General features: G+C 43.4%; 50 non-coding genes across 50 annotated transcripts in view; all 50 read right to left on the bottom strand.

Annotated features, from left to right (window-relative positions):
- Positions 1 to 319: 319 nt before the first annotated feature.
- LOC140366537 (U4 spliceosomal RNA) lies at positions 320 to 460 on the bottom strand. Its single transcript, XR_011928083.1, has one exon. It is a non-coding gene; the product is annotated as a U4 spliceosomal RNA (small nuclear RNA).
- A 503-nt stretch (positions 461 to 963) lies between these two features.
- On the bottom strand, positions 964 to 1,035 carry trnap-agg (transfer RNA proline (anticodon AGG)). The gene has a single exon. It is a non-coding gene; the product is annotated as a tRNA-Pro (tRNA).
- A 547-nt stretch (positions 1,036 to 1,582) lies between these two features.
- LOC140366474 (U4 spliceosomal RNA) lies at positions 1,583 to 1,723 on the bottom strand. The gene has a single exon (XR_011928023.1). It is a non-coding gene; the product is annotated as a U4 spliceosomal RNA (small nuclear RNA).
- A 333-nt stretch (positions 1,724 to 2,056) lies between these two features.
- trnap-agg (transfer RNA proline (anticodon AGG)) lies at positions 2,057 to 2,128 on the bottom strand. Its single transcript has one exon. It is a non-coding gene; the product is annotated as a tRNA-Pro (tRNA).
- A 95-nt stretch (positions 2,129 to 2,223) lies between these two features.
- Positions 2,224 to 2,295, bottom strand: trnap-ugg (transfer RNA proline (anticodon UGG)). Its single transcript has one exon. It is a non-coding gene; the product is annotated as a tRNA-Pro (tRNA).
- Positions 2,296 to 2,662: 367 nt separating this feature from the next.
- LOC140366452 (U4 spliceosomal RNA) lies at positions 2,663 to 2,803 on the bottom strand. The gene has a single exon (XR_011928002.1). It is a non-coding gene; the product is annotated as a U4 spliceosomal RNA (small nuclear RNA).
- A 772-nt stretch (positions 2,804 to 3,575) lies between these two features.
- LOC140366538 (U4 spliceosomal RNA) lies at positions 3,576 to 3,716 on the bottom strand. Its single transcript, XR_011928084.1, has one exon. It is a non-coding gene; the product is annotated as a U4 spliceosomal RNA (small nuclear RNA).
- Positions 3,717 to 4,049: 333 nt separating this feature from the next.
- Positions 4,050 to 4,121, bottom strand: trnap-agg (transfer RNA proline (anticodon AGG)). The gene has a single exon. It is a non-coding gene; the product is annotated as a tRNA-Pro (tRNA).
- Positions 4,122 to 4,216: 95 nt separating this feature from the next.
- Positions 4,217 to 4,288, bottom strand: trnap-ugg (transfer RNA proline (anticodon UGG)). Its single transcript has one exon. It is a non-coding gene; the product is annotated as a tRNA-Pro (tRNA).
- Positions 4,289 to 4,655: 367 nt separating this feature from the next.
- LOC140366453 (U4 spliceosomal RNA) lies at positions 4,656 to 4,796 on the bottom strand. Its single transcript, XR_011928003.1, has one exon. It is a non-coding gene; the product is annotated as a U4 spliceosomal RNA (small nuclear RNA).
- A 503-nt stretch (positions 4,797 to 5,299) lies between these two features.
- Positions 5,300 to 5,371, bottom strand: trnap-agg (transfer RNA proline (anticodon AGG)). The gene has a single exon. It is a non-coding gene; the product is annotated as a tRNA-Pro (tRNA).
- A 547-nt stretch (positions 5,372 to 5,918) lies between these two features.
- LOC140366442 (U4 spliceosomal RNA) lies at positions 5,919 to 6,059 on the bottom strand. Its single transcript, XR_011927992.1, has one exon. It is a non-coding gene; the product is annotated as a U4 spliceosomal RNA (small nuclear RNA).
- Positions 6,060 to 6,392: 333 nt separating this feature from the next.
- On the bottom strand, positions 6,393 to 6,464 carry trnap-agg (transfer RNA proline (anticodon AGG)). Its single transcript has one exon. It is a non-coding gene; the product is annotated as a tRNA-Pro (tRNA).
- Positions 6,465 to 7,001: 537 nt separating this feature from the next.
- Positions 7,002 to 7,142, bottom strand: LOC140366380 (U4 spliceosomal RNA). Its single transcript, XR_011927931.1, has one exon. It is a non-coding gene; the product is annotated as a U4 spliceosomal RNA (small nuclear RNA).
- A 333-nt stretch (positions 7,143 to 7,475) lies between these two features.
- trnap-agg (transfer RNA proline (anticodon AGG)) lies at positions 7,476 to 7,547 on the bottom strand. The gene has a single exon. It is a non-coding gene; the product is annotated as a tRNA-Pro (tRNA).
- A 537-nt stretch (positions 7,548 to 8,084) lies between these two features.
- Positions 8,085 to 8,225, bottom strand: LOC140366419 (U4 spliceosomal RNA). The gene has a single exon (XR_011927969.1). It is a non-coding gene; the product is annotated as a U4 spliceosomal RNA (small nuclear RNA).
- Positions 8,226 to 8,725: 500 nt separating this feature from the next.
- On the bottom strand, positions 8,726 to 8,797 carry trnap-ugg (transfer RNA proline (anticodon UGG)). The gene has a single exon. It is a non-coding gene; the product is annotated as a tRNA-Pro (tRNA).
- A 367-nt stretch (positions 8,798 to 9,164) lies between these two features.
- Positions 9,165 to 9,305, bottom strand: LOC140366420 (U4 spliceosomal RNA). Its single transcript, XR_011927970.1, has one exon. It is a non-coding gene; the product is annotated as a U4 spliceosomal RNA (small nuclear RNA).
- A 333-nt stretch (positions 9,306 to 9,638) lies between these two features.
- trnap-agg (transfer RNA proline (anticodon AGG)) lies at positions 9,639 to 9,710 on the bottom strand. The gene has a single exon. It is a non-coding gene; the product is annotated as a tRNA-Pro (tRNA).
- Positions 9,711 to 10,247: 537 nt separating this feature from the next.
- On the bottom strand, positions 10,248 to 10,388 carry LOC140366319 (U4 spliceosomal RNA). The gene has a single exon (XR_011927875.1). It is a non-coding gene; the product is annotated as a U4 spliceosomal RNA (small nuclear RNA).
- A 333-nt stretch (positions 10,389 to 10,721) lies between these two features.
- Positions 10,722 to 10,793, bottom strand: trnap-agg (transfer RNA proline (anticodon AGG)). The gene has a single exon. It is a non-coding gene; the product is annotated as a tRNA-Pro (tRNA).
- A 537-nt stretch (positions 10,794 to 11,330) lies between these two features.
- On the bottom strand, positions 11,331 to 11,471 carry LOC140366320 (U4 spliceosomal RNA). Its single transcript, XR_011927876.1, has one exon. It is a non-coding gene; the product is annotated as a U4 spliceosomal RNA (small nuclear RNA).
- Positions 11,472 to 11,805: 334 nt separating this feature from the next.
- On the bottom strand, positions 11,806 to 11,877 carry trnap-agg (transfer RNA proline (anticodon AGG)). Its single transcript has one exon. It is a non-coding gene; the product is annotated as a tRNA-Pro (tRNA).
- Positions 11,878 to 11,972: 95 nt separating this feature from the next.
- trnap-ugg (transfer RNA proline (anticodon UGG)) lies at positions 11,973 to 12,044 on the bottom strand. The gene has a single exon. It is a non-coding gene; the product is annotated as a tRNA-Pro (tRNA).
- A 367-nt stretch (positions 12,045 to 12,411) lies between these two features.
- LOC140366478 (U4 spliceosomal RNA) lies at positions 12,412 to 12,552 on the bottom strand. The gene has a single exon (XR_011928027.1). It is a non-coding gene; the product is annotated as a U4 spliceosomal RNA (small nuclear RNA).
- Positions 12,553 to 12,885: 333 nt separating this feature from the next.
- On the bottom strand, positions 12,886 to 12,957 carry trnap-agg (transfer RNA proline (anticodon AGG)). Its single transcript has one exon. It is a non-coding gene; the product is annotated as a tRNA-Pro (tRNA).
- A 537-nt stretch (positions 12,958 to 13,494) lies between these two features.
- Positions 13,495 to 13,635, bottom strand: LOC140366321 (U4 spliceosomal RNA). Its single transcript, XR_011927877.1, has one exon. It is a non-coding gene; the product is annotated as a U4 spliceosomal RNA (small nuclear RNA).
- Positions 13,636 to 13,968: 333 nt separating this feature from the next.
- On the bottom strand, positions 13,969 to 14,040 carry trnap-agg (transfer RNA proline (anticodon AGG)). The gene has a single exon. It is a non-coding gene; the product is annotated as a tRNA-Pro (tRNA).
- A 535-nt stretch (positions 14,041 to 14,575) lies between these two features.
- Positions 14,576 to 14,716, bottom strand: LOC140366322 (U4 spliceosomal RNA). The gene has a single exon (XR_011927878.1). It is a non-coding gene; the product is annotated as a U4 spliceosomal RNA (small nuclear RNA).
- Positions 14,717 to 15,656: 940 nt separating this feature from the next.
- LOC140366323 (U4 spliceosomal RNA) lies at positions 15,657 to 15,797 on the bottom strand. Its single transcript, XR_011927879.1, has one exon. It is a non-coding gene; the product is annotated as a U4 spliceosomal RNA (small nuclear RNA).
- Positions 15,798 to 16,297: 500 nt separating this feature from the next.
- On the bottom strand, positions 16,298 to 16,369 carry trnap-ugg (transfer RNA proline (anticodon UGG)). Its single transcript has one exon. It is a non-coding gene; the product is annotated as a tRNA-Pro (tRNA).
- Positions 16,370 to 16,736: 367 nt separating this feature from the next.
- LOC140366479 (U4 spliceosomal RNA) lies at positions 16,737 to 16,877 on the bottom strand. Its single transcript, XR_011928028.1, has one exon. It is a non-coding gene; the product is annotated as a U4 spliceosomal RNA (small nuclear RNA).
- Positions 16,878 to 17,210: 333 nt separating this feature from the next.
- On the bottom strand, positions 17,211 to 17,282 carry trnap-agg (transfer RNA proline (anticodon AGG)). The gene has a single exon. It is a non-coding gene; the product is annotated as a tRNA-Pro (tRNA).
- A 95-nt stretch (positions 17,283 to 17,377) lies between these two features.
- Positions 17,378 to 17,449, bottom strand: trnap-agg (transfer RNA proline (anticodon AGG)). Its single transcript has one exon. It is a non-coding gene; the product is annotated as a tRNA-Pro (tRNA).
- Positions 17,450 to 17,546: 97 nt separating this feature from the next.
- On the bottom strand, positions 17,547 to 17,618 carry trnap-ugg (transfer RNA proline (anticodon UGG)). The gene has a single exon. It is a non-coding gene; the product is annotated as a tRNA-Pro (tRNA).
- Positions 17,619 to 17,985: 367 nt separating this feature from the next.
- Positions 17,986 to 18,126, bottom strand: LOC140366421 (U4 spliceosomal RNA). The gene has a single exon (XR_011927971.1). It is a non-coding gene; the product is annotated as a U4 spliceosomal RNA (small nuclear RNA).
- Positions 18,127 to 18,459: 333 nt separating this feature from the next.
- Positions 18,460 to 18,531, bottom strand: trnap-agg (transfer RNA proline (anticodon AGG)). The gene has a single exon. It is a non-coding gene; the product is annotated as a tRNA-Pro (tRNA).
- Positions 18,532 to 19,068: 537 nt separating this feature from the next.
- Positions 19,069 to 19,209, bottom strand: LOC140366469 (U4 spliceosomal RNA). Its single transcript, XR_011928018.1, has one exon. It is a non-coding gene; the product is annotated as a U4 spliceosomal RNA (small nuclear RNA).
- Positions 19,210 to 19,542: 333 nt separating this feature from the next.
- trnap-agg (transfer RNA proline (anticodon AGG)) lies at positions 19,543 to 19,614 on the bottom strand. The gene has a single exon. It is a non-coding gene; the product is annotated as a tRNA-Pro (tRNA).
- Positions 19,615 to 20,151: 537 nt separating this feature from the next.
- LOC140366422 (U4 spliceosomal RNA) lies at positions 20,152 to 20,292 on the bottom strand. Its single transcript, XR_011927972.1, has one exon. It is a non-coding gene; the product is annotated as a U4 spliceosomal RNA (small nuclear RNA).
- A 333-nt stretch (positions 20,293 to 20,625) lies between these two features.
- On the bottom strand, positions 20,626 to 20,697 carry trnap-agg (transfer RNA proline (anticodon AGG)). Its single transcript has one exon. It is a non-coding gene; the product is annotated as a tRNA-Pro (tRNA).
- Positions 20,698 to 21,234: 537 nt separating this feature from the next.
- LOC140366326 (U4 spliceosomal RNA) lies at positions 21,235 to 21,375 on the bottom strand. The gene has a single exon (XR_011927880.1). It is a non-coding gene; the product is annotated as a U4 spliceosomal RNA (small nuclear RNA).
- Positions 21,376 to 21,708: 333 nt separating this feature from the next.
- On the bottom strand, positions 21,709 to 21,780 carry trnap-agg (transfer RNA proline (anticodon AGG)). Its single transcript has one exon. It is a non-coding gene; the product is annotated as a tRNA-Pro (tRNA).
- A 95-nt stretch (positions 21,781 to 21,875) lies between these two features.
- On the bottom strand, positions 21,876 to 21,947 carry trnap-ugg (transfer RNA proline (anticodon UGG)). Its single transcript has one exon. It is a non-coding gene; the product is annotated as a tRNA-Pro (tRNA).
- Positions 21,948 to 22,314: 367 nt separating this feature from the next.
- On the bottom strand, positions 22,315 to 22,455 carry LOC140366423 (U4 spliceosomal RNA). Its single transcript, XR_011927973.1, has one exon. It is a non-coding gene; the product is annotated as a U4 spliceosomal RNA (small nuclear RNA).
- A 333-nt stretch (positions 22,456 to 22,788) lies between these two features.
- Positions 22,789 to 22,860, bottom strand: trnap-agg (transfer RNA proline (anticodon AGG)). Its single transcript has one exon. It is a non-coding gene; the product is annotated as a tRNA-Pro (tRNA).
- Positions 22,861 to 23,397: 537 nt separating this feature from the next.
- LOC140366327 (U4 spliceosomal RNA) lies at positions 23,398 to 23,538 on the bottom strand. The gene has a single exon (XR_011927881.1). It is a non-coding gene; the product is annotated as a U4 spliceosomal RNA (small nuclear RNA).
- Positions 23,539 to 23,871: 333 nt separating this feature from the next.
- On the bottom strand, positions 23,872 to 23,943 carry trnap-agg (transfer RNA proline (anticodon AGG)). The gene has a single exon. It is a non-coding gene; the product is annotated as a tRNA-Pro (tRNA).
- Positions 23,944 to 24,480: 537 nt separating this feature from the next.
- LOC140366328 (U4 spliceosomal RNA) lies at positions 24,481 to 24,621 on the bottom strand. Its single transcript, XR_011927882.1, has one exon. It is a non-coding gene; the product is annotated as a U4 spliceosomal RNA (small nuclear RNA).
- A 333-nt stretch (positions 24,622 to 24,954) lies between these two features.
- trnap-agg (transfer RNA proline (anticodon AGG)) overlaps positions 24,955 to 25,000 on the bottom strand; it is a 72-nt gene continuing 26 nt past the window's right edge. The window contains exon 1 of the tRNA in view: positions 24,955 to 25,000. This exon is cut by the window's right edge and continues 26 nt beyond it. This is a non-coding gene — a tRNA (tRNA-Pro).

Below are 25,000 nucleotides of genomic sequence, written 5' to 3' on the forward strand. Positions count from 1 at the left end.
ATTTTACAAACTAGCCAACACTCACTGGTCGGTCTACGGCTCCTCTGACTTACCGAGATTTGAACACAGGACCTCTTGTTCCCATAGTGACAGTCACACCCCTGGAATGATAAGCTAGAGAACTCATCCAATTTTTTGTCTCATAACTGAAAAAAGGATTAACATTTGAGCAAGTTGTCATCAGTTACTTCTGGTGTACTTCTTCTAGCACGTGCATACCAATGACTTTGATCTGAACTAGTTGTGTACAAAGTATGTAGCTCTATTTCTGGTGGAATGTCACGTGTTTTGACAAGCTTACCTTATACATGAAAATACGCCTCCTCAGAGACTGTCAAAAATTGCCACAGTCGACTATATTTCAAGTCGCCAAGGCGGGGTATTGGGTAAAGTTTTCAACTAGCAATAATCGCGCCTCGGATTGACCTCATAGGCTACAATACTGCCACTGCGCAAAGCTAACACGTACTTTGAGAAAGAATGGCCAGGGCTTGGTTCTTGCCACTTCCTGGTCATGGTAGGTCATTGAGGGCAGAGCAAAACTTTGGCCAAGAAGGGAGCTTCTTTTACAAAAAAACTGCATGTAACACCTGGAAAAATGTCGGTAGCAGACTTCAAAGCCTGTTGACTGAAAGAGTAACAAAATGCATGGGTACAACTTAAATCTTTGCTTTTTAGTACGCCTTCACCAGGCGGGATGAATAATCAATTTTCAACCCGTAACCTTGCCGCCACAAAATAAAACAATAGTTCCCAGCAGATTTGATCTTCTTGCAGTAAAGAGAGACAAACTGTTGCTAGTTTCATTTGTATAACAGTAAATATAGAAAGAACTGTCTCAATCATGTTTGGTGAGATTATTCATAGTTGGAAAGTGCAAGTCAGTTTGGTTGCATTGGAAAGTAGAAAATTCTAACTGAAAACCCACAAACAATGGGTCAGTGAATACCAGCCTTATAGAAGGGGCTCGTCCGGGATTTGAACCCGGGACCTCTCGCACCCTAAGCGAGAATCATACCCCTAGACCAACGAGCCACATTTACGTACATCTCCGTACATTTCAAGGCCTCAACTGACCTACAAAAGCAATTAAGTATCATTAAAAGGTGTTCGATCTAAACTGCACCATCTTGTTTGTTCTTGGGCTCGTCCGGGATTTTAACCCGGGACCTCTCGCACCTTATAGCGAGAATCATACCCCTAGACCAACGAGCCACTTTTGCCAGTTTGCATAGTCGAGTCGAAAACAGCCCATTGAAATCAATTTTACAAACTAGCCAACACTCACTGGTCGGTCTACGGCTCCTCCGACTTACCGAGATTTGAACACAGGACCTGTTGTTCCCATAGTGACAGTCACACCCCTGGAATGATAAGCTAGAGAACTCATCCAATTTTTTGTCTCATAACTGAAAAAAGGATTAACATTTGAGCAAGTCGTCATCAGTTACTTCTGGTGTACTTCTTCTAGCACGTGCATACCAATGACTTTGATCTGAACTAGTTGTGTACAAAGTATGTAGCTCTATTTCTGGTGGAATGTCACGTGTTTTGACGAGCTTACCTTATACATGAAAATACGCCTCCTCAGAGACTGTCAAAAATTGCCACAGTCGACTATATTTCAAGTCGCCAAGGCGGGGTATTGGGTAAAGTTTTCAACTAGCAATGATCGCGCCTCGGATTGACCTCATAGACTACAATACTGCCACTGCGCAAAGCCAACACGTACTTTGAGAAAGAATGGCCAGGGCTTGGTTCTTGCCACTTCCTGGTCATGGTAGGTCATTGAGGGCAGAGCAAAACTTTGGCCAAGAAGGGAGCTTCTTTTACAAAAAAACTGCATGTAACACCTGGAAAAATGTCGGTAGCAGTCTTCACAAACCGTTGCTAGTTTCATTTGTATAACAGTAAATATAGAAAGAACTGTCTCAATCATGTTTGGTGAGATTATTCATAGTTGGAAAGTGCAAGTCAGTTTGGTTGCATTGGAAAGTAGAAAATTCTGACTGAAAACCCACAAACAATGGGTCAGTGAATACCAGCTTTATAGAAGGGGCTCGTCCGGGATTTGAACCCGGGACCTCTCGCACCCTAAGCGAGAATCATACCCCTAGACCAACGAGCCACATTCGTACATTTCAAGGCCTCAACTGACCTACAAAAGCAAGAAAGTATCATTAAAAGGTGTTCGATCTAAACTGCACCATCTTGTTTGTTCTTGGGCTCGTCCGGGATTTGAACCCGGGACCTCTCGCACCCAAAGCGAGAATCATACCCCTAGACCAACGAGCCACTTTTGCCAGTTTGCATGGTCGAGTCGAAAACAGCCCATTGAAATCAATTTTACAAACTAGCCAACACTCACTGGTCGGTCTACGGCTCCTCCGACTTACCGAGATTTGAACACAGGACCTCTTGTTCCCATAGTGACAGTCACACCCCTGGAATGATAAGCTAGAGAACTCATCCAATTTTTTGTCTCATAACTGAAAAAAGGATTAACATTTGAGCAAGTCGTCATCAGTTACTTCTGGTGTACTTCTTCTAGCACGTGCATACCAATGACTTTGATCTGAACTAGTTGTGTACAAAGTATGTAGCTCTATTTCTGGTGGAATGTCACGTGTTTTGACAAGCTTACCTTATACATGAAAATACGCCTCCTCAGAGACTGTCAAAAATTGCCACAGTCGACTATATTTCAAGTTGCCAAGGCGGGGTATTGGGTAAAGTTTTCAACTAGCAATAATCGCGCCTCGGATTGACCTCATAGGCTACAATACTGCCACTGCTCAAAGCTAACACGTACTTTGAGAAAGAATGGCCAGGGCTTGGTTCTTGCCACTTCCTGGTCATGGTAGGTCATTGAGGGCAGAGCAAAACTTTGGCCAAGAAGGGAGCTTCTTTTACAAAAAAACTGCATGTAACACCTGGAAAAATGTCGGTAGCAGTCTTCACAAACCGTTGCTAGTTTCATTTGTATAACAGTAAATATAGAAAGAACTGTCTCAATCATGTTTGGTGAGATTATTCATAGTTGGAAAGTGCAAGTCAGTTTGGTTGCATTGGAAAGTAGAAAATTCTGACTGAAAACCCACAAACAATGGGTCAGTGAATACCAGCCTTATAGAAGGGGCTCGTCCGGTATTTGAACCCGGGACTTCTCGCACCCAAAGCGAGAATCATACCCCTAGACCAACGAGCCACTTTTGCCAGTGTGCATAGTCGAGTCGAAAACAGCCCATTGAAATCAATTTTACAAACTAGCCAACACTCACTGGTCGGTCTACGGCTCCTCCGACTTACCGAGATTTGAACACAGGACCTGTTGTTCCCATAGTGACAGTCACACCCCTGGAATGATAAGCTAGAGAACTCATCCAATTTTTTGTCTCATAACTGAAAAAAGGATTAACATTTGAGCAAGTCGTCATCAGTTACTTCTGGTGTACTTCTTCTAGCACGTGCATACCAATGACTTTGATCTGAACTAGTTGTGTACAAAGTATGTAGCTCGATTTCTGGTGGAATGTCACGTGTTTTGACGAGCTTACCTTATACATGAAAATAAGCCTCCTCAGAGACTGTCAAAAATTGCCACAGTCGACTATATTTCAAGTCGCCAAGGCGGGGTATTGGGTAAAGTTTTCAACTAGCAATAATCGCGCCTCGGATTGACCTCATAGGCTACAATACTGCCACTGCGCAAAGCTAACACGTACTTTGAGAAAGAATGGCCAGGGCTTGGTTCTTGCCACTTCCTGGTCATGGTAGGTCATTGAGGGCAGAGCAAAACTTTGGCCAAGAAGGGAGCTTCTTTTACAAAAAAACTGCATGTAACACCTGGAAAAATGTCGGTAGCAGTCTTCACAAACCGTTGCTAGTTTCATTTGTATAACAGTAAATATAGAAAGAACTGTCTCAATCATGTTTGGTGAGATTATTCATAGTTGGAAAGTGCAAGTCAGTTTGGTTGCATTGGAAAGTAGAAAATTCTGACTGAAAACCCACAAACAATGGGTCAGTGAATACCAGCTTTATAGAAGGGGCTCGTCCGGGATTTGAACCCGGGACCTCTCGCACCCTAAGCGAGAATCATACCCCTAGACCAACGAGCCACATTCGTACATTTCAAGGCCTCAACTGACCTACAAAAGCAATAAAGTATCATTAAAAGGTGTTCGATCTAAACTGCACCATCTTGTTTGTTCTTGGGCTCGTCCGGGATTTGAACCCGGGACCTCTCGCACCCAAAGCGAGAATCATACCCCTAGACCAACGAGCCACTTTTGCCAGTTTGCATGGTCGAGTCGAAAACAGCCCATTGAAATCAATTTTACAAACTAGCCAACACTCACTGGTCGGTCTACGGCTCCTCTGACTTACCGAGATTTGAACACAGGACCTCTTGTTCCCATAGTGACAGTCACACCCCTGGAATGATAAGCTAGAGAACTCATCCAATTTTTTGTCTCATAACTGAAAAAAGGATTAACATTTGAGCAAGTCGTCATCAGTTACTTCTGGTGTACTTCTTCTAGCACGTGCATACCAATGACTTTGATCTGAACTAGTTGTGTACAAAGTATGTAGCTCTATTTCTGGTGGAATGTCACGTGTTTTGACAAGCTTACCTTATACATGAAAATACGCCTCCTCAGAGACTGTCAAAAATTGCCACAGTCGACTATATTTCAAGTTGCCAAGGCGGGGTATTGGGTAAAGTTTTCAACTAGCAATAATCGCGCCTCGGATTGACCTCATAGGCTACAATACTGCCACTGCTCAAAGCTAACATGTACTTTGAGAAAGAATGGCCAGGGCTTGGTTCTTGCCACTTCCTGGTCATGGTAGGTCATTGAGGGCAGAGCAAAACTTTGGCCAAGAAGGGAGCTTCTTTTACAAAAAAACTGCATGTAACACCTGGAAAAATGTCGGTAGCAGACTTCAAAGCCTGTTGACTGAAAGAGTAACAAAATGCATGGGTACAACTTAAATCTTTGCTTTTTAGTACGCCTTCACCAGGCGGGATGAATAATCAATTTTCAACCCGTAACCTTGCCGCCACAAAATAAAACAATAGTTCCCAGCAGATTTGATCTTCTTGCAGTAAAGAGAGACAAACTGTTGCTAGTTTCATTTGTATAACAGTAAATATAGAAAGAACTGTCTCAATCATGTTTGGTGAGATTATTCATAGTTGGAAAGTGCAAGTCAGTTTGGTTGCATTGGAAAGTAGAAAATTCTAACTGAAAACCCACAAACAATGGGTCAGTGAATACCAGCCTTATAGAAGGGGCTCGTCCGGGATTTGAACCCGGGACCTCTCGCACCCTAAGCGAGAATCATACCCCTAGACCAACGAGCCACATTTACGTACATTTCCGTACATTTCAAGGCCTCAACTGACCTACAAAAGCAATTAAGTATCATTAAAAGGTGTTCGATCTAAACTGCACCATCTTGTTTGTTCTTGGGCTCGTCCGGGATTTTAACCCGGGACCTCTCGCACCTTATAGCGAGAATCATACCCCTAGACCAACGAGCCACTTTTGCCAGTTTGCATAGTCGAGTCGAAAACAGCCCATTGAAATCAATTTTACAAACTAGCCAACACTCACTGGTCGGTCTACGGCTCCTCCGACTTACCGAGATTTGAACACAGGACCTCTTGTTCCCATAGTGACAGTCACACCCCTGGAATGATAAGCTAGAGAACTCATCCAATTTTTTGTCTCATAACTGAAAAAAGGATTAACATTTGAGCAAGTCGTCATCAGTTACTTCTGGTGTACTTCTTCTAGCACGTGCATACCAATGACTTTGATCTGAACTAGTTGTGTACAAAGTATGTAGCTCTATTTCTGGTGGAATGTCACGTGTTTTGACGAGCTTACCTTATACATGAAAATACGCCTCCTCAGAGACTGTCAAAAATTGCCACAGTCGACTATATTTCAAGTCGCCAAGGCGGGGTATTGGGTAAAGTTTTCAACTAGCAATAATCGCGCCTCGGATTGACCTCATAGACTACAATACTGCCACTGCGCAAAGCCAACACGTACTTTGAGAAAGAATGGCCAGGGCTTGGTTCTTGCCACTTCCTGGTCATGGTAGGTCATTGAGGGCAGAGCAAAACTTTGGCCAAGAAGGGAGCTTCTTTTACAAAAAAACTGCATGTAACACCTGGAAAAATGTCGGTAGCAGTCTTCACAAACCGTTGCTAGTTTCATTTGTATAACAGTAAATATAGAAAGAACTGTCTCAATCATGTTTGGTGAGATTATTCATAGTTGGAAAGTGCAAGTCAGTTTGGTTGCATTGGAAAGTAGAAAATTCTGACTGAAAACCCACAAACAATAGGTCAGTGGATACCAGCTTTATAGAAGGGGCTCGTCCGGGATTTGAACCCGGGACCTCTCGCACCCTAAGCGAGAATCATACCCCTAGACCAACGAGCCACATTTACGTACATTTCAAGGCCTCAACTGACCTACAAAAGCAATTAAGTATCATTAAAAGGTGTTCGATCTAATCTGCACCATCTTGTTTGTTCTTGGGCTCGTCCGGGATTTTAACCCGGGACCTCTCGCACCTTATAGCGAGAATCATACCCCTAGACCAACGAGCCACTTTTGCCAGTTTGCATAGTCGAGTCGAAAACAGCCCATTGAAATCAATTTTACAAACTAGCCAACACTCACTGGTCGGTCTACGGCTCCTCAGACTTACCGAGATTTGAACACAGGACCTGTTGTTCCCATAGTGACAGTCACACCCCTGGAATGATAAGCTAGAGAACTCATCCAATTTTTTGTCTCATAACTGAAAAAAGGATTAACATTTGAGCAAGTCGTCATCAGTTACTTCTGGTGTACTTCTTCTAGCACGTGCATACCAATGACTTTGATCTGAACTAGTTGTGTACAAAGTATGTAGCTCGATTTCTGGTGGAATGTCACGTGTTTTGACGAGCTTACCTTATACATGAAAATAAGCCTCCTCAGAGACTGTCAAAAATTGCCACAGTCGACTATATTTCAAGTCGCCAAGGCGGGGTATTGGGTAAAGTTTTCAACTAGCAATAATCGCGCCTCGGATTGACCTCATAGGCTACAATACTGCCACTGCTCAAAGCTAACACGTACTTTGAGAAAGAATGGGAAGGGCTTGGTTCTTGCCACTTCCTGATCATGGTAGGTCATTGAGGGCAGAGCAAAACTTTGGCCAAGAAGGGAGCTTCTTTTACAAAAAAACTGCATGTAACACCTGGAAAAATGTCGGTAGCAGACTTCACAAACCGTTGCTAGTTTCATTTGTATAACAGTAAATATAGAAAGAACTGTCTCAATCATGTTTGGTGAGATTATTCATAGTTGGAAAGTGCAAGTCAGTTTGGTTGCATTGGAAAGTAGAAAATTCTGACTGAAAACCCACAAACAATGGGTCAGTGAATACCAGCCTTATAGAAGGGGCTCGTCCGGGATTTGAACCCGGGACCTCTCGCACCCTAAGCGAGAATCATACCCCTAGACCAACGAGCCACATTTACGTACATTTCAAGGCCTCAACTGACCTACAAAAGCAATTAAGTATCATTAAAAGGTGTTCGATCTAATCTGCACCATCTTGTTTGTTCTTGGGCTCGTCCGGGATTTTAACCCGGGACCTCTCGCACCTTATAGCGAGAATCATACCCCTAGACCAACGAGCCACTTTTGCCAGTTTGCATAGTCGAGTCGAAAACAGCCCATTGAAATCAATTTTACAAACTAGCCAACACTCACTGGTCGGTCTACGGCTCCTCCGACTTACCGAGATTTGAACACAGGACCTCTTGTTCCCATAGTGACAGTCACACCCCTGGAATGATAAGCTAGAGAACTCATCCAATTTTTTGTCTCATAACTGAAAAAAGGATTAACATTTGAACAAGTCGTCATCAGTTACTTCTGGTGTACTTCTTCTAGCACGTGCATACCAATGACTTTGATCTGAACTAGTTGTGTACAAAGTATGTAGCTCTATTTCTGGTGGAATGTCACGTGTTTTGACAAGCTTACCTTATACATGAAAATACGCCTCCTCAGAGACTGTCAAAAATTGCCACAGTCGACTATATTTCAAGTTGCCAAGGCGGGGTATTGGGTAAAGTTTTCAACTAGCAATAATCGCGCCTCGGATTGACCTCATAGGCTACAATACTGCCACTGCGCAAAGCTAACACGTACTTTGAGAAAGAATGGCCAGGGCTTGGTTCTTGCCACTTCCTGGTCATGGTAGGTCATTGAGGGCAGAGCAAAACTTTGGCCAAGAAGGGAGCTTCTTTTACAAAAAAACTGCATGTAACACCTGGAAAAATGTCGGTAGCAGACTTCACAAACCGTTGCTAGTTTCATTTGTATAACAGTAAATATAGAAAGAACTGTCTCAATCATGTTTGGTGAGATTATTCATAGTTGGAAAGTGCAAGTCAGTTTGGTTGCATTGGAAAGTAGAAAATTCTGACTGAAAACCCACAAACAATAGGTCAGTGAATACCAGCTTTATAGAAGGGGCTCGTCCAGGATTTAAACCCGGGACCTCTCGCACCCTAAGCGAGAATCAAACCCCTTGACCAACGAGCCACATTCGTACATTTCAAGGCCTCAACTGACCTACAAAAGCAATTAAGTATCATTAAAAGATGTTCGATCTAAACTGCACCATCTTGTTTGTTCTTGGGCTCGTCCGGGATTTGAACCCGGGACCTCTCGCAACCAAAGCGAGAATCATACCCCTAGACCAACGAGCCACTTTTGCCAGTTTGCATAGTCGAGTCGAAAACAGCCCATTGAAATCAATTTTACAAACTAGCCAACACTCACTGGTCGGTCTACGGCTCCTCCGACTTACCGAGATTTGAACACAGGACCTCTTGTTCCCATAGTGACAGTCACACCCCTGGAATGATAAGCTAGAGAACTCATCCAATTTTTTGTCTCATAACTGAAAAAAGGATTAACATTTGAGCAAGTCGTCATCAGTTACTTCTGGTGTACTTCTTCTAGCACGTGCATACCAATGACTTTGATCTGAACTAGTTGTGTACAGAGTATGTAGCTCTATTTCTGGTGGAATGTCACGTGTTTTGACAAGCTTACCTTATACATGAAAATACGCCTCCTCAGAGACTGTCAAAAATTGCCACAGTCGACTATATTTCAAGTTGCCAAGGCGGGGTATTGGGTAAAGTTTTCAACTAGCAATAATCGCGCCTCGGATTGACCTCATAGGCTACAATACTGCCACTGCGCAAAGCTAACACGTACTTTGAGAAAGAATGGCCAGGGCTTGGTTCTTGCCACTTCCTGGTCATGGTAGGTCATTGAGGGCAGAGCAAAACTTTGGCCAAGAAGGGAGCTTCTTTTACAAAAAAACTGCATGTAACACCTGGAAAAATGTCGGTAGCAGACTTCACAAACCGTTGCTAGTTTCATTTGTATAACAGTAAATATAGAAAGAACTGTCTCAATCATGTTTGGTGAGATTATTCATAGTTGGAAAGTGCAAGTCAGTTTGGTTGCATTGGAAAGTAGAAAATTCTGACTGAAAACCCACAAACAATGGGTCAGTGAATACCAGCCTTATAGAAGGGGCTCGTCCGGGATTTGAACCCGGGACCTCTCGCACCCTAAGCGAGAATCATACCCCTAGACCAACGAGCCACATTTACATACATTTCAAGGCCTCAACTGACCTACAAAAGCAATTAAGTATCATTAAAAGGTGTTCGATCTAATCTGCACCATCTTGTTTGTTCTTGGGCTCGTCCGGGATTTTAACCCGGGACCTCTCGCACCTTATAGCGAGAATCATACCCCTAGACCAACGAGCCACTTTTGCCAGTTTGCATAGTCGAGTCGAAAACAGCCCATTGAAATCAATTTTACAAACTAGCCAACACTCACTGGTCGGTCTACGGCTCCTCCGACTTACCGAGATTTGAACACAGGACCTGTTGTTCCCATAGTGACAGTCACACCCCTGAAATGATAAGCTAGAGAACTCATCCATTTTTTTGTCTCATAACTGAAAAAAGGATTAACATTTGAGCAAGTCGTCATCAGTTACTTCTGGTGTACTTCTTCTAGCACGTGCATACCAATGACTTTGATCTGAACTAGTTGTGTACAAAGTATGTAGCTCGATTTCTGGTGGAATGTCACGTGTTTTGACGAGCTTACCTTATACATGAAAATAAGCCTCCTCAGAGACTGTCAAAAATTGCCACAGTCGACTATATTTCAAGTCGCCAAGGCGGGGTATTGGGTAAAGTTTTCAACTAGCAATAATCGCGCCTCGGATTGACCTCATAGGCTACAATACTGCCACTGCGCAAAGCTAACACGTACTTTGAGAAAGAATGGCCAGGGCTTGGTTCTTGCCACTTCCTGGTCATGGTAGGTCATTGAGGGCAGAGCAAAACTTTGGCCAAGAAGGGAGCTTCTTTTACAAAAAAACTGCATGTAACACCTGGAAAAATGTCGGTAGCAGTCTTCACAAACCGTTGCTAGTTTCATTTGTATAACAGTAAATATAGAAAGAACTGTCTCAATCATGTTTGGTGAGATTATTCATAGTTGGAAAGTGCAAGTCAGTTTGGTTGCATTGGAAAGTAGAAAATTCTGACTGAAAACCCACAAACAATAGGTCAGTGAATACCAGCTTTGTAGAAGGGGCTCGTCCGGGATTTGAACCCGGGACTTCTCGCACCCTAAGCGAGAATCATACCCCTAGACCAACGAGCCACATTTACGTACATTTCAAGGCCTCAACTGACCTACAAAAGCAATTAAGTATCATTAAAAGGTGTTCGATCTAATGTGCACCATCTTGTTTGTTCTTGGGCTCGTCCGGGATTTTAACCCGGGACCTCTCGCACCTTATAGCGAGAATCATACCCCTAGACCAACGAGCCACTTTTGCCAGTTTGCATAGTCGAGTCGAAAACAGCCCATTGAAATCAATTTTACAAACTAGCCAACACTCACTGGTCGGTCTACGGCTCCTCCGACTTACCGAGATTTGAACACAGGACCTGTTGTTCCCATAGTGACAGTCACACCCCTGGAATGATAAGCTAGAGAACTCATCCAATTTTTTGTCTCATAACTGAAAAAAGGATTAACATTTGAGCAAGTCGTCATCAGTTACTTCTGGTGTACTTCTTCTAGCACGTGCATACCAATGAATTTGATCTGAACTAGTTGTGTACAAAGTATGTAGCTCGATTTCTGGTGGAATGTCACGTGTTTTGACGAGCTTACCTTATACATGAAAATAAGCCTCCTCAGAGACTGTCAAAAATTGCCACAGTCGACTATATTTCAAGTCGCCAAGGCGGGGTATTGGGTAAAGTTTTCAACTAGCAATAATCGCGCCTCGGATTGACCTCATAGGCTACAATACTGCCACTGCGCAAAGCTAACACGTACTTTGAGAAAGAATGGCCAGGGCTTGGTTCTTGCCACTTCCTGGTCATGGTAGGTCATTGAGGGCAGAGCAAAACTTTGGCCAAGAAGGGAGCTTCTTTTACAAAAAAAACTGCATGTAACACCTGGAAAAATGTCGGTAGCAGTCTTCACAAACCGTTGCTAGTTTCATTTGTATAACAGTAAATATAGAAAGAACTGTCTCAATCATGTTTGGTGAGATTATTCATAGTTGGAAAGTGCAAGTCAGTTTGGTTGCATTGGAAAGTAGAAAATTCTGACTGAAAACCCACAAACAATAGGTCAGTGAATACCAGCTTTATAGAAGGGGCTCGTCCGGGATTTGAACCCGGCACCTCTCGCACCCTAAGCGAGAATCGTACCCCTAGACCAACGAGCCACATTCGTACATTTCAAGGCCTCAACTGACCTACAAAAGCAATTAAGTATCATTAAAAGGTGGTCGATCTAAACTGCACCATCTTGTTTGTTCTTGGGCTCGTCCGGGATTTGAACCCGGGACCTCTCGCACCCAAAGCGAGAATCATACCCCTAGACCAACGAGCCACTTTTGCCAGTTTGCATAGTCGAGTCGAAAACAGCCCATTGAAATCAATTTTACAAACTAGCCAACACTCACTGGTCGGTCTACGGCTCCTCCGACTTACCGAGATTTGAACACAGGACCTCTTGTTCCCATAGTGACAGTCACACCCCTGGAATGATAAGCTAGAGAACTCATCCAATTTTTTGTCTCATAACTGAAAAAAGGATTAACATTTGAGCAAGTCGTCATCAGTTACTTCTGGTGTACTTCTTCTAGCACGTGCATACCAATGACTTTGATCTGAACTAGTTGTGTACAGAGTATGTAGCTCTATTTCTGGTGGAATGTCACGTGTTTTGACAAGCTTACCTTATACATGAAAATACGCCTCCTCAGAGACTGTCAAAAATTGCCACAGTCGACTATATTTCAAGTTGCCAAGGCGGGGTATTGGGTAAAGTTTTCAACTAGCAATAATCGCGCCTCGGATTGACCTCATAGGATACAATACTGCCACTGCGCAAAGCTAACACGTACTTTGAGAAAGAATGGGAAGGGCTTGGTTCTTGCCACTTCCTGGTCATGGTAGGTCATTGAGGGCAGAGCAAAACTTTGGCCAAGAAGGGAGCTTCTTTTACAAAAAAACTGCATGTAACACCTGGAAAAATGTCGGTAGCAGACTTCACAAACCGTTGCTAGTTTCATTTGTATAACAGTAAATATAGAAAGAACTGTCTCAATCATGTTTGGTGAGATTATTCATAGTTGGAAAGTGCAAGTCAGTTTGGTTGCATTGGAAAGTAGAAAATTCTGACTGAAAACCCACAAACAATGGGTCAGTGAATACCAGCCTTATAGAAGGGGCTCGTCCGGGATTTGAACCCGGGACCTCTCGCACCCTAAGCGAGAATCATACCCCTAGACCAACGAGCCACATTTACGTACATTTCAAGGCCTCAACTGACCTACAAAAGCAATTAAGTATCATTAAAAGGTGTTCGATCTAATCTGCACCATCTTGTTTGTTCTTGGGCTCGTCCGGGATTTTAACCCGGGACCTCTCGCACCTTATAGCGAGAATCATACCCCTAGACCAACGAGCCACTTTTGCCAGTTTGCATAGTCGAGTCGAAAACAGCCCATTGAAATCAATTTTACAAACTAGCCAACACTCACTGGTCGGTCTACGGCTCCTCCGACTTACCGAGATTTGAACACAGGACCTGTTGTTCCCATAGTGACAGTCACACCCCTGAAATGATAAGCTAGAGAACTCATCCATTTTTTTGTCTCATAACTGAAAAAAGGATTAACATTTGAGCAAGTCGTCATCAGTTACTTCTGGTGTACTTCTTCTAGCACGTGCATACCAATGACTTTGATCTGAACTAGTTGTGTACAAAGTATGTAGCTCGATTTCTGGTGGAATGTCACGTGTTTTGACGAGCTTACCTTATACATGAAAATAAGCCTCCTCAGAGACTGTCAAAAATTGCCACAGTCGACTATATTTCAAGTCGCCAAGGCGGGGTATTGGGTAAAGTTTTCAACTAGCAATAATCGCGCCTCGGATTGACCTCATAGGCTACAATACTGCCACTGCGCAAAGCTAACACGTACTTTGAGAAAGAATGGCCAGGGCTTGGTTCTTGCCACTTCCTGGTCATGGTAGGTCATTGAGGGCAGAGCAAAACTTTGGCCAAGAAGGGAGCTTCTTTTACAAAAAAACTGCATGTAACACCTGGAAAAATGTCGGTAGCAGTCTTCACAAACCGTTGCTAGTTTCATTTGTATAACAGTAAATATAGAAAGAACTGTCTCAATCATGTTTGGTGAGATTATTCATAGTTGGAAAGTGCAAGTCAGTTTGGTTGCATTGGAAAGTAGAAAATTCTGACTGAAAACCCACAAACAATAGGTCAGTGAATACCAGCTTTATAGAAGGGGCTCGTCCGGGATTTAAACCCGGGACCTCTCGCACCCTAAGCGAGAATCATACCCCTTGACCAACGAGCCACATTCGTACATTTCAAGGCCTCAACTGACCTACAAAAGCAATTAAGTATCATTAAAAGGTGTTCGATCTAATCTGCACCATCTTGTTTGTTCTTGGGCTCGTCCGGGATTTTAACCCGGGACCTCTCGCACCTTATAGCGAGAATCATACCCCTAGACCAACGAGCCACTTTTGCCAGTTTGCATAGTCGAGTCGAAAACAGCCCATTGAAATCAATTTTACAAACTAGCCAACACTCACTGGTCGGTCTACGGCTCCTCCGACTTACCGAGATTTGAACACAGGACCTGTTGTTCCCATAGTGACAGTCACACCCCTGAAATGATAAGCTAGAGAACTCATCCATTTTTTTGTCTCATAACTGAAAAAAGGATTAACATTTGAGCAAGTCGTCATCAGTTACTTCTGGTGTACTTCTTCTAGCACGTGCATACCAATGACTTTGATCTGAACTAGTTGTGTACAAAGTATGTAGCTCGATTTCTGGTGGAATGTCACGTGTTTTGACGAGCTTACCTTATACATGAAAATAAGCCTCCTCAGAGACTGTCAAAAATTGCCACAGTCGACTATATTTCAAGTCGCCAAGGCGGGGTATTGGGTAAAGTTTTCAACTAGCAATAATCGCGCCTCGGATTGACCTCATAGGCTACAATACTGCCACTGCGCAAAGCTAACACGTACTTTGAGAAAGAATGGCCAGGGCTTGGTTCTTGCCACTTCCTGGTCATGGTAGGTCATTGAGGGCAGAGCAAAACTTTGGCCAAGAAGGGAGCTTCTTTTACAAAAAAACTGCATGTAACACCTGGAAAAATGTCGGTAGCAGTCTTCACAAACCGTTGCTAGTTTCATTTGTATAACAGTAAATATAGAAAGAACTGTCTCAATCATGTTTGGTGAGATTATTCATAGTTGGAAAGTGCAAGTCAGTTTGGTTGCATTGGAAAGTAGAAAATTCTGACTGAAAACCCACAAACAATAGGTCAGTGAAAACCAGCTTTATAGAAGGGGCTCGTCTGGGATTTAAACCCGGGACCTCTCGCACCCTAAGCGAGAATCATACCCCTTGACCAACGAGCCACATTCGTACATTTCAAGGCCTCAACTGACCTACAAAAGCAATTAAGTATCATTAAAAGGTGTTCGATCTAATCTGCACCATCTTGTTTGTTCTTGGGCTCGTCCGGGATTTTAACCCGGGACCTCTCGCACCTTATAGCGAGAATCATACCCCTAGACCAACGAGCCACTTTTGCCAGTTTGCATAGTCGAGTCGAAAACAGCCCATTGAAATCAATTTTACAAACTAGCCAACACTCACTGGTCGGTCTACGGCTCCTCCGACTTACCGAGATTTGAACACAGGACCTGTTGTTCCCATAGTGACAGTCACACCCCTGGAATGATAAGCTAGAGAACTCATCCAATTTTTTGTCTCATAACTGAAAAAAGGATTAACATTTGAGCAAGTCGTCATCAGTTACTTCTGGTGTACTTCTTCTAGCACGTGCATACCAATGAATTTGATCTGAACTAGTTGTGTACAAAGTATGTAGCTCGATTTCTGGTGGAATGTCACGTGTTTTGACGAGCTTACCTTATACATGAAAATAAGCCTCCTCAGAGACTGTCAAAAATTGCCACAGTCGACTATATTTCAAGTCGCCAAGGCGGGGTATTGGGTAAAGTTTTCAACTAGCAATAATCGCGCCTCGGATTGACCTCATAGGCTACAATACTGCCACTGCGCAAAGCTAACACGTACTTTGAGAAAGAATGGCCAGGGCTTGGTTCTTGCCACTTCCTGGTCATGGTAGGTCATTGAGGGCAGAGCAAAACTTTGGCCAAGAAGGGAGCTTCTTTTACAAAAAAACTGCATGTAACACCTGGAAAAATGTCGGTAGCAGTCTTCACAAACCGTTGCTAGTTTCATTTGTATAACAGTAAATATAGAAAGAACTGTCTCAATCATGTTTGGTGAGATTATTCATAGTTGGAAAGTGCAAGTCAGTTTGGTTGCATTGGAAAGTAGAAAATTCTGACTGAAAACCCACAAACAATAGGTCAGTGAATACCAGCTTTATAGAAGGGGCTCGTCCGGGATTTGAACCCGGCACGTCTCGCACCCTAAGCGAGAATCGTACCCCTAGACCAACGAGCCACATTCGTACATTTCAAGGCCTCAACTGACCTACAAAAGCAATTAAGTATCATTAAAAGGTGGTCGATCTAAACTGCACCATCTTGTTTGTTCTTGGGCTCGTCCGGGATTTGAACCCGGGACCTCTCGCACCCAAAGCGAGAATCATACCCCTAGACCAACGAGCCACTTTTGCCAGTTTGCATAGTCGAGTCGAAAACAGCCCATTGAAATCAATTTTACAAACTAGCCAACACTCACTGGTCGGTCTACGGCTCCTCCGACTTACCGAGATTTGAACACAGGACCTCTTGTTCCCATAGTGACAGTCACACCCCTGGAATGATAAGCTAGAGAACTCATCCAATTTTTTGTCTCATAACTGAAAAAAGGATTAACATTTGAGCAAGTCGTCATCAGTTACTTCTGGTGTACTTCTTCTAGCACGTGCATACCAATGACTTTGATCTGAACTAGTTGTGTACAGAGTATGTAGCTCTATTTCTGGTGGAATGTCACGTGTTTTGACAAGCTTACCTTATACATGAAAATACGCCTCCTCAGAGACTGTCAAAAATTGCCACAGTCGACTATATTTCAAGTTGCCAAGGCGGGGTATTGGGTAAAGTTTTCAACTAGCAATAATCGCGCCTCGGATTGACCTCATAGGATACAATACTGCCACTGCGCAAAGCTAACACGTACTTTGAGAAAGAATGGGAAGGGCTTGGTTCTTGCCACTTCCTGGTCATGGTAGGTCATTGAGGGCAGAGCAAAACTTTGGCCAAGAAGGGAGCTTCTTTTACAAAAAAACTGCATGTAACACCTGGAAAAATGTCGGTAGCAGACTTCACAAACCGTTGCTAGTTTCATTTGTATAACAGTAAATATAGAAAGAACTGTCTCAATCATGTTTGGTGAGATTATTCATAGTTGGAAAGTGCAAGTCAGTTTGGTTGCATTGGAAAGTAGAAAATTCTGACTGAAAACCCACAAACAATGGGTCAGTGAATACCAGCCTTATAGAAGGGGCTCGTCCGGGATTTGAACCCGGGACCTCTCGCACCCTAAGCGAGAATCATACCCCTAGACCAAAGAGCCACATTCGTACATTTCAAGGCCTCAACTGACCTACAAAAGCAATTAAGTATCATTAAAAGGTGTTCGATCTAAACTGCACCATCTTGTTTGTTCTTGGGCTCGTCCGGGATTTGAACCCGGGACCTCTCGCACCCTAAGCGAGAATCATACCCCTAGACCAACGAGCCACATTTACGTACATTTCAAGGCCTCAACTGACCTACAAAAGCAATTAAGTATCATTAAAAGGTGTTCGATCTAATCTGCACCATCTTGTTTGTTCTTGGGCTCGTCCGGGATTTGAACCCGGGACCTCTCGCACCCAAAGCGAGAATCATACCCCTAGACCAACGAGCCACTTTTGCCAGTTTGCATAGTCGAGTCGAAAACAGCCCATTGAAATCAATTTTACAAACTAGCCAACACTCACTGGTCGGTCTACGTCTCCTCCGACTTACCGAGATTTGAACACAGGACCTCTTGTTCCCATAGTGACAGTCACACCCCTGGAATGATAAGCTAGAGAACTCATCCAATTTTTTGTCTCATAACTGAAAAAAGGATTAACATTTGAGCAAGTCGTCATCAGTTACTTCTGGTGTACTTCTTCTAGCACGTGCATACCAATGACTTTGATCTGAACTAGTTGTGTACAGAGTATGTAGCTCTATTTCTGGTGGAATGTCACGTGTTTTGACAAGCTTACCTTATACATGAAAATACGCCTCCTCAGAGACTGTCAAAAATTGCCACAGTCGACTATATTTCAAGTTGCCAAGGCGGGGTATTGGGTAAAGTTTTCAACTAGCAATAATCGCGCCTCGGATTGACCTCATAGGCTACAATACTGCCACTGCGCAAAGCTAACACGTACTTTGAGAAAGAATGGGAAGGGCTTGGTTCTTGCCACTTCCTGGTCATGGTAGGTCATTGAGGGCAGAGCAAAACTTTGGCCAAGAAGGGAGCTTCTTTTACAAAAAAACTGCATGTAACACCTGGAAAAATGTCGGTAGCAGACTTCACAAACCGTTGCTAGTTTCATTTGTATAACAGTAAATATAGAAAGAACTGTCTCAATCATGTTTGGTGAGATTATTCATAGTTGGAAAGTGCAAGTCAGTTTGGTTGCATTGGAAAGTAGAAAATTCTGACTGAAAACCCACAAACAATGGGTCAGTGAATACCAGCCTTATAGAAGGGGCTCGTCCGGGATTTGAACCCGGGACCTCTCGCACCCTAAGCGAGAATCATACCCCTAGACCAACGAGCCACATTTACGTACATTTCAAGGCCTCAACTGACCTACAAAAGCAATTAAGTATCATTAAAAGGTGTTCGATCTAATCTGCACCATCTTGTTTGTTCTTGGGCTCGTCCGGGATTTTAACCCGGGACCTCTCGCACCTTATAGCGAGAATCATACCCCTAGACCAACGAGCCACTTTTGCCAGTTTGCATAGTCGAGTCGAAAACAGCCCATTGAAATCAATTTTACAAACTAGCCAACACTCACTGGTCGGTCTACGGCTCCTCCGACTTACCGAGATTTGAACACAGGACCTGTTGTTCCCATAGTGACAGTCACACCCCTGGAATGATAAGCTAGAGAACTCATCCAATTTTTTGTCTCATAACTGAAAAAAGGATTAACATTTGAGCAAGTCGTCATCAGTTACTTCTGGTGTACTTCTTCTAGCACGTGCATACCAATGAATTTGATCTGAACTAGTTGTGTACAAAGTATGTAGCTCGATTTCTGGTGGAATGTCACGTGTTTTGACGAGCTTACCTTATACATGAAAATACGCCTCCTCAGAGACTGTCAAAAATTGCCACAGTCGACCATATTTCAAGTTGCCAAGGCAGGGTATTGGGTAAAGTTTTCAACTAGCAATAATCGCGCCTCGGATTGACCTCATAGGCTACAATACTGCCACTGCGCAAAGCTAACACGTACTTTGAGAAAGAATGGGAAGGGCTTGGTTCTTGCCACTTCCTGGTCATGGTAGGTCATTGAGGGCAGAGCAAAACTTTGGCCAAGAAGGGAGCTTCTTTTACAAAAAAACTGCATGTAACACCTGGAAAAATGTCGGTAGCAGACTTCACAAACCGTTGCTAGTTTCATTTGTATAACAGTAAATATAGAAAGAACTGTCTCAATCATGTTTGGTGAGATTATTCATAGTTGGAAAGTGCAAGTCAGTTTGGTTGCATTGGAAAGTAGAAAATTCTGACTGAAAACCCACAAACAATGGGTCAGTGAATACCAGCCTTATAGAAGGGGCTCGTCCGGGATTTGAACCCGGGACCTCTCGCACCCTAAGCGAGAATCATACCCCTAGACCAACGAGCCACATTTACGTACATTTCAAGGCCTCAACTGACCTACAAAAGCAATTAAGTATCATTAAAAGGTGTTCGATCTAATCTGCACCATCTTGTTTGTTCTTGGGCTCGTCCGGGATTTTAACCCGGGACCTCTCGCACCTTATAGCGAGAATCATACCCCTAGACCAACGAGCCACTTTTGCCAGTTTGCATAGTCGAGTCGAAAACAGCCCATTGAAATCAATTTTACAAACTAGCCAACACTCACTGGTCGGTCTACGGCTCCTCCGACTTACCGAGATTTGAACACAGGACCTGTTGTTCCCATAGTGACAGTCACACCCCTGGAATGATAAGCTAGAGAACTCATCCAATTTTTTGTCTCATAACTGAAAAAAGGATTAACATTTGAGCAAGTCGTCATCAGTTACTTCTGGTGTACTTCTTCTAGCACGTGCATACCAATGACTTTGATCTGAACTAGTTGTGTACAGAGTATGTAGCTCTATTTCTGGTGGAATGTCACGTGTTTTGACAAGCTTACCTTATACATGAAAATACGCCTCCTCAGAGACTGTCAAAAATTGCCACAGTCGACTATATTTCAAGTTGCCAAGGCGGGGTATTGGGTAAAGTTTTCAACTAGCAATAATCGCGCCTCGGATTGACCTCATAGGCTACAATACTGCCACTGCGCAAAGCTAACACGTACTTTGAGAAAGAATGGCCAGGGCTTGGTTCTTGCCACTTCCTGGTCATGGTAGGTCATTGAGGGCAGAGCAAAACTTTGGCCAAGAAGGGAGCTTCTTTTACAAAAAAACTGCATGTAACACCTGGAAAAATGTCGGTAGCAGTCTTCACAAACCGTTGCTAGTTTCATTTGTATAACAGTAAATATAGAAAGAACTGTCTCAATCATGTTTGGTGAGATTATTCATAGTTGGAAAGTGCAAGTCAGTTTGGTTGCATTGGAAAGTAGAAAATTCTGACTGAAAACCCAAAAACAATGGGTCAGTGAATACCAGCCTTATAGAAGGGGCTCGTCCGGGATTTGAACCCGGGACCTCTCGCACCCTAAGCGAGAATCATACCCCTAGACCAACGAGCCACATTTACGTACATTTCAAGGCCTCAACTGACCTACAAAAGCAATTAAGTATCATTAAAAGGTGTTCGATCTAATCTGCACCATCTTGTTTGTTCTTGGGCTCGTCCGGGATTTTAACCCGGGACCTCTCGCACCTTATAGCGAGAATCATACCCCTAGACCAACGAGCCACTTTTGCCAGTTTGCATAGTCGAGTCGAAAACAGCCCATTGAAATCAATTTTACAAACTAGCCAACACTCACTGGTCGGTCTACGGCTCCTCCGACTTACCGAGATTTGAACACAGGACCTGTTGTTCCCATAGTGACAGTCACACCCCTGGAATGATAAGCTAGAGAACTCATCCAATTTTTTGTCTCATAACTGAAAAAAGGATTAACATTTGAGCAAGTCGTCATCAGTTACTTCTGGTGTACTTCTTCTAGCACGTGCATACCAATGACTTTGATCTGAACTAGTTGTGTACAAAGTATGTAGCTCGATTTCTGGTGGAATGTCACGTGTTTTGACGAGCTTACCTTATACATGAAAATAAGCCTCCTCAGAGACTGTCAAAAATTGCCACAGTCGACTATATTTCAAGTCGCCAAGGCGGGGTATTGGGTAAAGTTTTCAACTAGCAATAATCGCGCCTCGGATTGACCTCATAGGCTACAATACTGCCACTGCGCAAAGCTAACACGTACTTTGAGAAAGAATGGCCAGGGCTTGGTTCTTGCCACTTCCTGGTCATGGTAGGTCATTGAGGGCAGAGCAAAACTTTGGCCAAGAAGGGAGCTTCTTTTACAAAAAAACTGCATGTAACACCTGGAAAAATGTCGGTAGCAGTCTTCACAAACCGTTGCTAGTTTCATTTGTATAACAGTAAATATAGAAAGAACTGTCTCAATCATGTTTGGTGAGATTATTCATAGTTGGAAAGTGCAAGTCAGTTTGGTTGCATTGGAAAGTAGAAAATTCTGACTGAAAACCCACAAACAATGGGTCAGTGAATACCAGCTTTATAGAAGGGGCTCGTCCGGGATTTGAACCCGGGACCTCTCGCACCCTAAGCGAGAATCATACCCCTAGACCAACGAGCCACATTCGTACATTTCAAGGCCTCAACTGACCTACAAAAGCAATAAAGTATCATTAAAAGGTGTTCGATCTAAACTGCACCATCTTGTTTGTTCTTGGGCTCGTCCGGGATTTGAACCCGGGACCTCTCGCACCCAAAGCGAGAATCATACCCCTAGACCAACGAGCCACTTTTGCCAGTTTGCATGGTCGAGTCGAAAACAGCCCATTAAAATCAATTTTACAAACTAGCCAACACTCACTGGTCGGTCTACGGCTCCTCCGACTTACCGAGATTTGAACACAGGACCTCTTGTTCCCATAGTGACAGTCACACCCCTGGAATGATAAGCTAGAGAACTCATCCAATTTTTTGTCTCATAACTGAAAAAAGGATTAACATTTGAGCAAGTCGTCATCAGTTACTTCTGGTGTACTTCTTCTAGCACGTGCATACCAATGACTTTGATCTGAACTAGTTGTGTACAGAGTATGTAGCTCTATTTCTGGTGGAATGTCTCGTGTTTTGACAAGCTTACCTTATACATGAAAATACGCCTCCTCAGAGACTGTCAAAAATTGCCACAGTCGACTATATTTCAAGTTGCCAAGGCGGGGTATTGGGTAAAGTTTTCAACTAGCAATAATCGCGCCTCGGATTGACCTCATAGGCTACAATACTGCCACTGCGCAAAGCTAACACGTACTTTGAGAAAGAATGGGAAGGGCTTGGTTCTTGCCACTTCCTGATCATGGTAGGTCATTGAGGGCAGAGCAAAACTTTGGCCAAGAAGGGAGCTTCTTTTACAAAAAAACTGCATGTAACACCTGGAAAAATGTCGGTAGCAGACTTCACAAACCGTTGCTAGTTTCATTTGTATAACAGTAAATATAGAAAGAACTGTCTCAATCATGTTTGGTGAGATTATTCATAGTTGGAAAGTGCAAGTCAGTTTGGTTGCATTGGAAAGTAGAAAATTCTGACTGAAAACCCAAAAACAATGGGTCAGTGAATACCAGCCTTATAGAAGGGGCTCGTCCGGGATTTGAACCCGGGACCTCTCGCACCCTAAGCGAGAATCATACCCCTAGACCAACGAGCCACATTTACGTACATTTCAAGGCCTCAACTGACCTACAAAAGCAATTAAGTATCATTAAAAGGTGTTCGATCTAATCTGCACCATCTTGTTTGTTCTTGGGCTCGTCCGGGATTTTAACCCGGGACCTCTCGCACCTTATAGCGAGAATCATACCCCTAGACCAACGAGCCACTTTTGCCAGTTTGCATAGTCGAGTCGAAAACAGCCCATTGAAATCAATTTTACAAACTAGCCAACACTCACTGGTCGGTCTACGGCTCCTCCGACTTACCGAGATTTGAACACAGGACCTGTTGTTCCCATAGTGACAGTCACACCCCTGGAATGATAAGCTAGAGAACTCATCCAATTTTTTGTCTCATAACTGAAAAAAGGATTAACATTTGAGCAAGTCGTCATCAGTTACTTCTGGTGTACTTCTTCTAGCACGTGCATACCAATGACTTTGATCTGAACTAGTTGTGTACAAAGTATGTAGCTCGATTTCTGGTGGAATGTCACGTGTTTTGACGAGCTTACCTTATACATGAAAATAAGCCTCCTCAGAGACTGTCAAAAATTGCCACAGTCGACTATATTTCAAGTCGCCAAGGCGGGGTATTGGGTAAAGTTTTCAACTAGCAATAATCGCGCCTCGGATTGACCTCATAGGCTACAATACTGCCACTGCGCAAAGCTAACACGTACTTTGAGAAAGAATGGCCAGGGCTTGGTTCTTGCCACTTCCTGGTCATGGTAGGTCATTGAGGGCAGAGCAAAACTTTGGCCAAGAAGGGAGCTTCTTTTACAAAAAAACTGCATGTAACACCTGGAAAAATGTCGGTAGCAGTCTTCACAAACCGTTGCTAGTTTCATTTGTATAACAGTAAATATAGAAAGAACTGTCTCAATCATGTTTGGTGAGATTATTCATAGTTGGAAAGTGCAAGTCAGTTTGGTTGCATTGGAAAGTAGAAAATTCTGACTGAAAACCCAAAAACAATGGGTCAGTGAATACCAGCCTTATAGAAGGGGCTCGTCCGGGATTTGAACCCGGGACCTCTCGCACCCTAAGCGAGAATCATACCCCTAGACCAACGAGCCACATTTACGTACATTTCAAGGCCTCAACTGACCTACAAAAGCAATTAAGTATCATTAAAAGGTGTTCGATCTAATCTGCACCATCTTGTTTGTTCTTGGGCTCGTCCGGGATTTTAACCCGGGACCTCTCGCACCTTATAGCGAGAATCATACCCCTAGACCAACGAGCCACTTTTGCCAGTTTGCATAGTCGAGTCGAAAACAGCCCATTGAAATCAATTTTACAAACTAGCCAACACTCACTGGTCGGTCTACGGCTCCTCCGACTTACCGAGATTTGAACACAGGACCTGTTGTTCCCATAGTGACAGTCACACCCCTGGAATGATAAGCTAGAGAACTCATCCAATTTTTTGTCTCATAACTGAAAAAAGGATTAACATTTGAGCAAGTCGTCATCAGTTACTTCTGGTGTACTTCTTCTAGCACGTGCATACCAATGACTTTGATCTGAACTAGTTGTGTACAAAGTATGTAGCTCGATTTCTGGTGGAATGTCACGTGTTTTGACGAGCTTACCTTATACATGAAAATAAGCCTCCTCAGAGACTGTCAAAAATTGCCACAGTCGACTATATTTCAAGTCGCCAAGGCGGGGTATTGGGTAAAGTTTTCAACTAGCAATAATCGCGCCTCGGATTGACCTCATAGGCTACAATACTGCCACTGCGCAAAGCTAACACGTACTTTGAGAAAGAATGGCCAGGGCTTGGTTCTTGCCACTTCCTGGTCATGGTAGGTCATTGAGGGCAGAGCAAAACTTTGGCCAAGAAGGGAGCTTCTTTTACAAAAAAACTGCATGTAACACCTGGAAAAATGTCGGTAGCAGTCTTCACAAACCGTTGCTAGTTTCATTTGTATAACAGTAAATATAGAAAGAACTGTCTCAATCATGTTTGGTGAGATTATTCATAGTTGGAAAGTGCAAGTCAGTTTGGTTGCATTGGAAAGTAGAAAATTCTGACTGAAAACCCACAAACAATGGGTCAGTGAATACCAGCTTTATAGAAGGGGCTCGTCCGGGATTTGAACCCGGGACCTCTCGCACCCTAAGCGA

This window comes from Eucyclogobius newberryi, unplaced genomic scaffold, assembly GCF_026437365.1.
Source record: "Eucyclogobius newberryi isolate DKJ021-1_F unplaced genomic scaffold, fEucNew1.0.hap1 SCAF_19, whole genome shotgun sequence".
In the NCBI taxonomy this organism is placed as follows: Eukaryota; Metazoa; Chordata; class Actinopteri; order Gobiiformes; family Gobiidae; genus Eucyclogobius; species Eucyclogobius newberryi.